The sequence below is a fragment of the Canis lupus genome, chromosome 8 (assembly GCF_048164855.1).
Source record: "Canis lupus baileyi chromosome 8, mCanLup2.hap1, whole genome shotgun sequence".
In the NCBI taxonomy this organism is placed as follows: domain Eukaryota; kingdom Metazoa; phylum Chordata; class Mammalia; order Carnivora; family Canidae; genus Canis; species Canis lupus.
The window spans coordinates 23,367,291-23,377,055 of NC_132845.1; the positions used below are offsets into that span (position 1 = coordinate 23,367,291).

The 9,765-nt window shown below is 38.3% G+C and overlaps 2 protein-coding genes across 7 annotated transcripts in view; one reads left to right on the forward strand and one right to left on the reverse strand.

The window, feature by feature from the left end:
• Nucleotides 1-9,765, reverse strand: part of ALG14 (ALG14 UDP-N-acetylglucosaminyltransferase subunit) — a 213,360-nt gene that overhangs the window by 137,965 nt on the left and 65,630 nt on the right. The gene's annotated exons all lie outside the window — the stretch shown is intronic.
• Nucleotides 1-9,765, forward strand: part of TLCD4 (TLC domain containing 4) — a 103,659-nt gene that overhangs the window by 14,966 nt on the left and 78,928 nt on the right. The window lies entirely within an intron of this gene.

Genomic DNA, 9,765 nt, shown 5'->3' on the forward strand with positions numbered 1-9,765 from the left:
CTTCAGGACTTTGGTTGCTGCATCAGAAAGTGTAGGATGATGTAATATATATTTCCTGAACCTCTCTGCAAGCTATAACAGCAAAATGGAAAATGCTTTAGGAGCCGACTTTGGATTAGAGGGAATAGCTCGGGACGCCTGGGGGCCTCAGCGGTTGAGCATCTGCCTTCTGCCCAGGGTGTGATCCTGGAGTCCCAGGATTGAGTCCCAAATCGGGCTCCCTGCATGGAGCCTGCTTCTCCCTCTGCCTGTGTCTCTGCGCCTCTCTCTGTCTCTCATGAATAAATAAATAAATAAATAAATAATCTTAAAAAAATAGAGGGAATAGCTCAAACAAATCTCAGCTTATGCACCAATTGCCTTTGAGGCCCCCCTGCATCTTTAGCTTGCTTCTTGTCTTTTCTTTCCTCGTCAGTTAAGAATCCAGTTATTTATTGAGCACCTTGGAATACAATGATAAGTGGCAGACCAGTTTCCTGTCCTCACAGAACTTCAAACTAACAGCAGATTCAGGCAATTAAATCAGCAGCCTCAACTCTGTGAGAATTTAGGGATTGGAAAATCTTCCTGGAAGAAGTTAGACTTAATGTGAAACTTGAACTTTAGAGGAGTAGGAATCTACTAATAAGGAGTGGGGGGAAGAGAACAAGATTCCAGGCCAAAGAGCAACATATGCAAATGCATAGAAAGAAGAGAGAACCAGGAACCTGGGGAATTTAAAGCAGTCAATAGTGCTGAAAATTGAGTTTGAAGCCAAAAGCTGGAGAGGAGATAATGGTATAAAATTTAAGTTAGGGAATTTGGAATTTCATTCTGAGGTTAATGGGAAGACAATCACATGTTTATACAGAAGAGTGACATTTTGAAAGAGTATAATATGGGGAACAGAAGGAGCAGGACAGAAAGTCTACTACCTGATTTTGTAAAACAGTTCTATTGGAACACAGCCAAATCCATGCATTTACATATTGTCTGTGGCTGCTTCCAGGCCTTAAGTGCAGAGTGGCATAACTGACTCTCTGACCCTTTAAGAAAATGTCTGCTGGGGTGCCTGGGTGGCTCCTCAGTGAAGTGTCCCACTTTTGATTTCGCCTGAGGTCATGATCTTGGGGTCGTGGGATTAAGCCTCCGTTGGGGTCTGCGCTGAGTGTGGAGCTTGCTTGAGATTCTCTTCCTCTGCACCCCCCCCCCCGGCTTGTGTTATCATAAATAAATAAATAAGTACAGTTTTAAAGAGAGCAAGAGAAAGACAATGTTTGCTGGTCCCAGGGAGATGGTTGCAGTAACTGAGTAAGACAACAGTGACCACCTTCGAGGAAGGCAGTAGGAATGTTGGAAAGGCAGACCAATGGAATTGGTGCCAAATTATCAATGACTGAAGAAATCATGACCCAGATATCAGCCGAGATAATCTGTTTTGCTTTTTAACTAGTTAAGTTGGTTCAAGCCCCAATTATACAACTTTTAAATAAAGGTACCTGCTGATAAGTTTTGCCAATTTCCCAGATGTCTATGATTTTAACATTACCTTGGGCCCTGCTCCTACTGATGGGTTCATTTATGCCCGGTGTCATTGTTTTGCGTGTGCTGTCTCCATGCTGTTCCTTTTGTCTTCAAGTGTGGCACTTGGCCCCATGATTTCTTCACTTACCCCTCCCCGCCAACCTACTCACAAGGCATATGTTTGTGGGGAGGCGTGGGGGCCTCGGGATTATAGAAGGCTTACTAAAGATTTGGAAGACATGAGGGAGTCAAAGAAATGCAAGTAAGAGCATTGTACATTTAAAAAAGTATTTTAGGTGTTACATGAAGTTCCTATGTCTTCCATCTCTTTTCTCTTTCTCTTCTCTCTTCTAACTACTTCTTCCATTACCCCCAGGTGAATTTCTGAAGTAGAACATTTTGTCTCTTATGATCCTGTCTCCTGCTAACCTCATTCCTCAGTCATACTGCTCACAATGACTCATGAGGTTGTTTTCTTCTGAAAAGAATTCTACCAGCTATTGAGAAAATTGGTTTAACTTCACTATAGGAGCAAGATGTCTTAGAACCAGGGTACTGGGAACAGATTTGGATCAAACAGGTGTAATCTGACATGGCCAACTGGAGTAGCCAGGAAAGGAAGTAGTCCAAGGTGGGAGAGGAGGGCAGGTAACCAAGTAGGGAAACAAAGGTCATTTCCATGAGAGTAATGTAAATATCAGAACTTAGGGGAGGGTGAAGTTGTAAATAAGAGAGGAAGCCAGGCTGGGATAAGGAAATCAACCAAAATAATTCTATTGTAGACTGTTGACTCCTTGTGAAAAGAGACTGTATCTTAATTCTTGTTAGATATGTACCACTTAATACAATGTTAGACACACATGGTAGGGACACAAAAACTGTTTGATAAACTTCATGCCATTCCTGAAATCTGCTTCTTTTTGTGCTCCTGGGACTTTGCTATTTAGAACAATCTACTCTGTCTGAACAGATCAATCTACTCTGACTGAACAAATCAAACAACTTTAGTAAAAGAGTATTTATTTAACATGTTCTTCCTTCAAAAAGACCTAAACTAGGTCTCAATGTATTTGCATCACAGCAAAGTCACAATAAACAACTGTTAATATTACCACTACCATTTATCAAATGCCAATTAGATTGGAAGTACATTAGCAGGTACTTACCTACCTTCTTTCATTTAAACTTCGTGGTGACCCTATTATTCATTTTACAGATGAGGAGACTCTGGCTCAAAGAGATTCTCTTTCCTGAGGTCATGATAAATGGCAGGCTGTTGGAGTTCAAAACTCTTGATCTCAATAATATTGGTATTAATAATACTGGTCTCAATAATACTAAATTCCAGTTGCCAAACTTTTGATCTCATTCTCTTGCTTAAAATCTGTTATAGTTTTATATCCTCCTGAGCAGAGTCTGCAATATTTAGTATGGTGTAATTTCTCTCACACAGTCCCTGCCTACTTTAGTGATTTTATCTTTTTTTTTTTTTAATTTATTTATTTATTTGAGAGAGACAGCAAGAGCAAGAGAGTACAAGCAGGGGAAGCAGCCGAGGGAGAGGGAGAGGGAGAGGGAGAAGCAGACTCCCTACTGAGCAGGGAGCCGCACTCAGGGCTCCAACCCAGAACCCTGAGATCATGACCTGAGCCAAAGGCAGATGCTTAACTGACTGAGCCACCCAGATGCCCCCAGTGGCTTTATCTTTGATTGCTGTTTCCCTAAATGCATATTGAGTTCCAAACATTTCTGGTTCCTGCAGCCATGCTAACCTCCATGCTTCCAGGGTTTTGTCTGTTCTCCCTCTTTCTGAAACATTATTCCTTCCCATTTGCCTGACTGATAAAACCAGGGACAAAATTTCTAATCAGTTTCTCTGGGAGAACTCATTCATCATCTTTCTAGGTTTTGATTCTTCTATTAGTAAACTGAGGTAATATTTCCTACAGTTTGGGAAGAGGTTATTTGGGATGAATTGTGGCTTTGCCTCTCATTGGCTGTATCATCTTGGAAAGGTTACTTGATTTCTTTAAGCCTCAGGATTTTTTTCTCCATAAAATAAGATAATCATGGTTATTTAAAATAGCACCTGACACATAGTAAGTACTCAATTAGAGTGAGCCTGTATTGTATGGCTCTTGTGTGATTTAAATAAGGTTAACATACATAATGATCTAGTACAATAATTGTTAGCACACTGTGCTTAGTGATTTCCTGTTCAACCTTCAAGATTCAGCTCAAGTTCCCCTTGATAATGCTTCTCTGTAAGCATTCTGTACACTCCACACATGGTTAGTCATGTTGTCAGTGGTGCTCACATACCTTTATTTTCACTTATTATATCCCATGTAATTATTGGCCTCAGTTCTCATTTCCGTGGCTAGCCTGGACTCCCTGATGACAAGGACTATTTTATTATCCACCCAAACTTAGCATGATTAGGTATTTTATGCACATTGGTTGATTGATTGAATGAACACATTCATTAGGAAACAAGAGAGGGTCTCAAGGAACTTCTGCCACTGGTACTAGTACCACTATGTAATATTTGTCGAGTATTACGTGCTCATCTTGAGTGCCTGGTGCTCCTTAGCTCATTTAATTCTCACAAGAGCAATATTAGGTAAGCATTATTACCATTAAAATTTTTTTAAATTATGAAATCTTATCGTTTTATAGGAAAAGTAACTGGTCAGAAAAGTAACATACTCAAAAGTCATATGGCTAGGAAGAGGTATAGAAAAAAATTGTGTCAGTAGAAAACTCTGCATTGCCTAAAGGACATCTTCTAGGTCATCAGATTCTTGTCTTTCATTGTCTTTGAGCTATTGCACATCCTTTCAGATTATCTGTTGGTAGCCTTTCGTCATATTTGAGCCATTTTACAACCCTGTATTAATGTGTTTCAGATTCTCTTTTGAACAGGTTATGACACCTGTCTGGTTACCTCATTGAATGAGTTAAGTAAAATCTCTGACTTTTTTTTTTCCTTTTCTATCTGTATCAGAATTATGGTTCTATTAGCTTTTTCTGAGAATTATCTTTTAACAGAGACATAACTGGAATGCAACTCCGAGGCTTACCGACTTCAAGGCCCATTCTGCAACTCCAAGGTCTCCAGCTTTGTTGTGCACCGTAAGGGGGTGCTGGCTTTCAGATTGCAGGGTTCTTCAGATTGCAGTTCTACCTCCTGAAACTAGTTCTGTAGGGTTTTTTATTTTGCTTCTCTTTTTAAACTAGACTCCAAAAAAATAAAAATAAAAAAAAAAAAAATAAAAAAAAATAAAATAAACTAGACTCCAGTTATTCTGTTTCAGGTAGTCTGAAAAACACTGCTTTGAACAACTTTTTTAGTAGAAGAAATAAAATACTTGTACAAAGCAAAATTGTAAACTAAGTTTCAAAGAAGGAGAGAAGAGGAAGAGAGAAATTCTGTCTGGAGGAATCTGTAAGTTTTATGAAGAAAGTGACATTCAGTTTGGGTCTTAAAATTAGGAATGCTTTTGACAGAGAAAGGGGGAAAGTAAGACTTTTTCTTAGAGGTCTTTATTTATTTGAGAGAGAGCAGGAGTGGGAGTGAGAGAGAGAGAGAGCATGAGTGGGGTGAAAGGCAGAGGGAGCAGATGCCTCGCTGAGCAGGGAGCCTGTTGCGAGGTTCCATCTCTGTACTCCAGGATCATGACCTGAGCCGAAGGCAGCCGCTTAACTGACTGAGCCTCCCAAGTGTCCCAAGGAAAGACATTCTCTGTTTTGGAAGAGGCATGAACAAAAGCAAGAAGTCAGGAAAATGCACAGCATGTTTTGGGAATGGCTAGTGGCTGAATTGGGCTAGACTGAGTAAAGAATGTGAGAGGGAGAATATGAACCATGAGATTGGAAAGGTAGCTTTTAGCTAGAATGGAGGACCTCCATGCCATTCATTTATTTGATAGGCAATAAAGAGTAATAGAAAGCTTTGACTGAAAGCGAAAGAATAAGAAGATAATCAACAGCAAGTTAGAAGAATCCTGAAGAAGCATGAGGTTGGAGAGATAGAGGCAATCTTTGAATGCCAAGAAAAGGAAAGATGTGAGATTACAAGGATTTGAAATCTTTTCCCTAACTTATGAATATTTATTCAGGGTCTGTTGTGTGTGAAACATGTGGTAGTAAACATTAGGAGAACATGGGAAGAGAAGTTATTGTCCTGGTATACAAAAGCTTGAAGAGGGAAAATGTCAGAAAGATGTCAGAGATTCTCTGGGAAGGTATATAGGCCTAAACTTGGAGAGTGAAAGAGGAAGGGTAGAGAAGGTAAATATATGGAAGATCTTTAGCAAGTAGAATTGAGAGAATTTGGTGTCTACTTGGATGCAGAGGACTAAGCAGTGGGGAGAATTTAGGAAAATTGAGGTTTCTTGGATTTGGTGATTAGAGGCACAATTACTCCATAAACTGAGAAAAGTGAGAAAAAAGTATGGAGAGGAGAAAGGGGATAATTTTACTGCATTTGTAGAACCTGGAACACCTGGTATGATATTGGGATTAAAAATCTGGAGCTCAAGAAAGAAAGTGTAAGACAGGTATCGCGTAAGTTGAGCTGATATTAGATACATGCCAATGATTGGAGAATAGAGGACAGAGATAAGTCAAGGCTGAGATAGGGTCCATATTGGGTGAGGCTATTGCCTTGAGTGGGTAGAAATGAACTGAGCAAAGTCAACTGCAGACTTTAGACCTCAGAATTAAGCAGAAAAGCCCATGTGTTATTGGGTGCAAGGACTCGTCAACTTGGAGGTGAAGAAGTCAAGGTCTAGGAGAATGCAAGAGCTTATTGAGAAATGAGAGCAAAGGAGGGGAATCAAGTTGAAGAATGTTTCCTAGGGCTTATTTTAGGGATAGGGTTGCCTTTGGAAGCGCTACTTTAGGCAAGCAGTGAAACTCCAAGGAGTTTAAGCAAGAGAAGATAGTCCTTCGATTCCCATGTAGAACACAGAGAGAACACAGAACTGGTGGGAAGCCATTCAACTCCCCAGGAACTCCTTAATTGTATATAAATTGGGGGGAAAACCATGAACTTCTCGGAGATAATTTTTCTCTGGAAACTAGTGGAAGGGCTGAGTTTTGGGTTCAGGGTGATGAAGCGATGACCGGGATGTCAGTGAGTTAACGCTTTGTAATTTTATATTGACATCCAAATTCAAAGAATGATTAGTTTCTCTTGTTGTAATGGTCATTACACACTAAAGAAGGGCAGATCTACCAAAAAAACAACAAAAACCCAAAAACCAAAAACCACATCTACATTGTTTAGGAGACAAGTGGTTTTGAACTTTATTTGTCCCCTCCACCTTTCAAATCAATATAGCAAATATTGAATGTAAACAGTTAGTGTTTTTAACTGTTGGTTATAGTTACTTATTTCTCAAGAATTTCTTGTATAACGAGCAATCAGAATCTACTCAATTGTTTTAAAAGTCTCCCGTGATGCTCTTAAATGTGCAGTCTTTGTTGAAAGAATTGATAATTTGGATTAAGACAGAGTGAATCGAAGTTAAATTCCTTTCACTTCTACCTTGATATATTGGGTGGGGGGACTGCTTTCCCTTTCTGTACTAGCAGAATACTGTGTGCATAAGATTGTGTTAAAAGCCAAGTCCTGATCATTTTTAAAATGTCACCTGGTCCAGGACTTCCTTTGCAAACCAGAGGTCAGTTCCCCTGTTGGAGCTTTTAAAAGGAAAGGTGAAGTAGTTCTTTAAATCACTTGATTGCCTTTTATTACCTGTGGGTAATCGCTCAGGATAAAAAATGAGGGGAAATATGTCATTCTTTTGCTCTTTTCCTTTGTAGATATAGATTATCAGTTCAGACTCTCCCTGAGCTGTAGAGCTTTGAATACCTGTAAGAATTCCTTGGCAAGCTGAGAAGAGTAGGGGAAGACATGTGAGGAGAGAATACATGCAGAGCACTTAACTTTGCAGGGTGCAGTGTAAGGTGCAAAGATGCATGAGACAGAAACTTTGTCTTCAGGCAACGTAAAATTCAGGTAACTTTAGTGATTGAACCCCCAGAACACAGCTGTGAGACTCTCCGTTGTGCTCTGGACTCTGATGGAACATATGTTGCCTTTCCCTTTGGTGATGGGCTTTGATAGTGAAGTGCTGTCCAGAACTCTGCTGGACTTCGGATGAATATGTAGTCATATTTATTTCTAAATATGAAAAAGATTATTTTCTTACTCATGATAGCAATAAAGGTAAATTAGAAGTTGTAGGAGTAAGGCTGGAGCACAGGAGACCAGCTTGGTGATGGTTGCTCTGATTCAGACCGTGAATGCTTCTTCTGTGGGGCAGGAAGGGAGTCATAGGTGACACAGTTGTTAGTGGGTCATGTAGCCTTGCAGAGAGATTGAGAGCCTCTCCAAGTAGTAGTGTGTCTGCAAACTGGTTATGGCCAAAGGTCCAAATTCTGAAGACTTCAGCTCACAACTAAATATGTAGGAGAAAAGCAAGTTTCCTATTTACATCAAACGATAATTTTTGTGCTAAAAAATTTGGCCATTTCATTTCAGTTTGGTATACATATTATTTTTGTGAAATACTTGATTTATATTTTAGGAGAAGAATTCAGTGATTAAGTTAAATATCCTGATGGTCTTTTCATTATTGATATTATAGTTTCTGATACGTTACATATAATTAGTACTAATAGTTAACATTTTCCTTACCCCACAATCCATTTCTTCCTACTTTTTGGTTATTAAACATTATGTTAGCATTTTGGGATACTCCACATGTGAAACATATTTGACAAAGTTTGAAGACATTTAATTGTAACAGTCTTTCAAACATTATTTTTTACCTTTTATTTTCTACCAATGAGAATTTTAAAATCTGCGACGAGAACCATACCTTTCCTTGTGGAAAATACATTCTCACAAGATGATTTCTTTTTATTAAAACTAGACTGCCTTCTTTTTAAAATTAAAAAAATTCTTAGTATATTGCAAAGTATAACAAAAGTATTTTGAAAAGAGATGGTAATTTTTCAAGACTTCCTTGTTGGAGGGCAAAAATGTGTTGTTGTTTTTTTTACCAAAATGCAAAGAATACAGACCTCAGGATTAAGTGGGAGATCTGAATGCAGCATATACATTTTCTTGATCCTTTAACTTTGTATATAGAGAGTGTCTAAAAGTAGGAACTTAAGTTAGTGATGAACGTCATTTAGATGTACAGGAGTGGGTTGATTATAGTAATACTATACTGAATGAACAAGCGTCATAATGACATTAAGAGATCAATTTGATTGGGTCATGGAAGAGAAATATATATTTTAAAAATACTGTCATGAAAATTTCTCTTGTTTTTTTCTTTTTAGTTATATTTAGGATAGATCCAAAAAATAAAAAATAAAGGATAGATCATATAAATGGTGCATGTGGACATATGACCAGCAAAGTAGTAGATTTACAGCACTACAGAAATTTGGAGTTGAGTATGTTTATCAGAGGATGGGGCGGGCAAGAGATGGTTTTTACTAAGGAATATTTCTAAATTCAAAAATTGCATTTTGCTATAAGGTCTATGAAAATGACATGACTAATTCAACTATCAACTTTATTTTTTTAAAAAATCATTTATTCATAGCAATAGAGGGAATTATATTCTGATTTTTATCATATGATACATGGGTTTTTCATGTTTTGAAACATTAAGCATAAACTCTAATATGTCTATAAGCAATAATACTTTACTGTTTGGGATCTAGAACTTAAAAAAGATACAGCTTCATAAATTTCCAAAAACAATGATAGATAGTGCCAGTCTGAAGAAAATGTAGTGAAAAGTAAATGCTCCAAAGGCAGAATAATGTGAAAAAAGAGTTACAATCTATTTCTGGGTTGGTTAATCTTAATTAGCATATTCTATATGAATGAGGGCCATTTATAATGTGTATAGGTCATTTTTATGTTTCTTTTTCTGTCACTTGTTTGTTAATGCCCATTATCTTTCACTTGAGTGACTGGTCTTTCTTTCCTCACGTTCTAGGAGCTTGTTATTTATTAAGGAGATTAGCCTTTTACCTGTGACTTGAGCACCACATCTTTTTTCCTGGTTTGTTTGTTTGTTTGTTTTAAATATTTTATTTATTTATTCATGGGAGACACACACAGAAAGAGAGAGAGAGAGAGGTAGAGACACAGGCAGAGGGAGAAGCAGGCTCCCTGCAGGGAGCCCGACCTGGGACTTGATCCTGGGTCTCCAGGATCACGCCTTG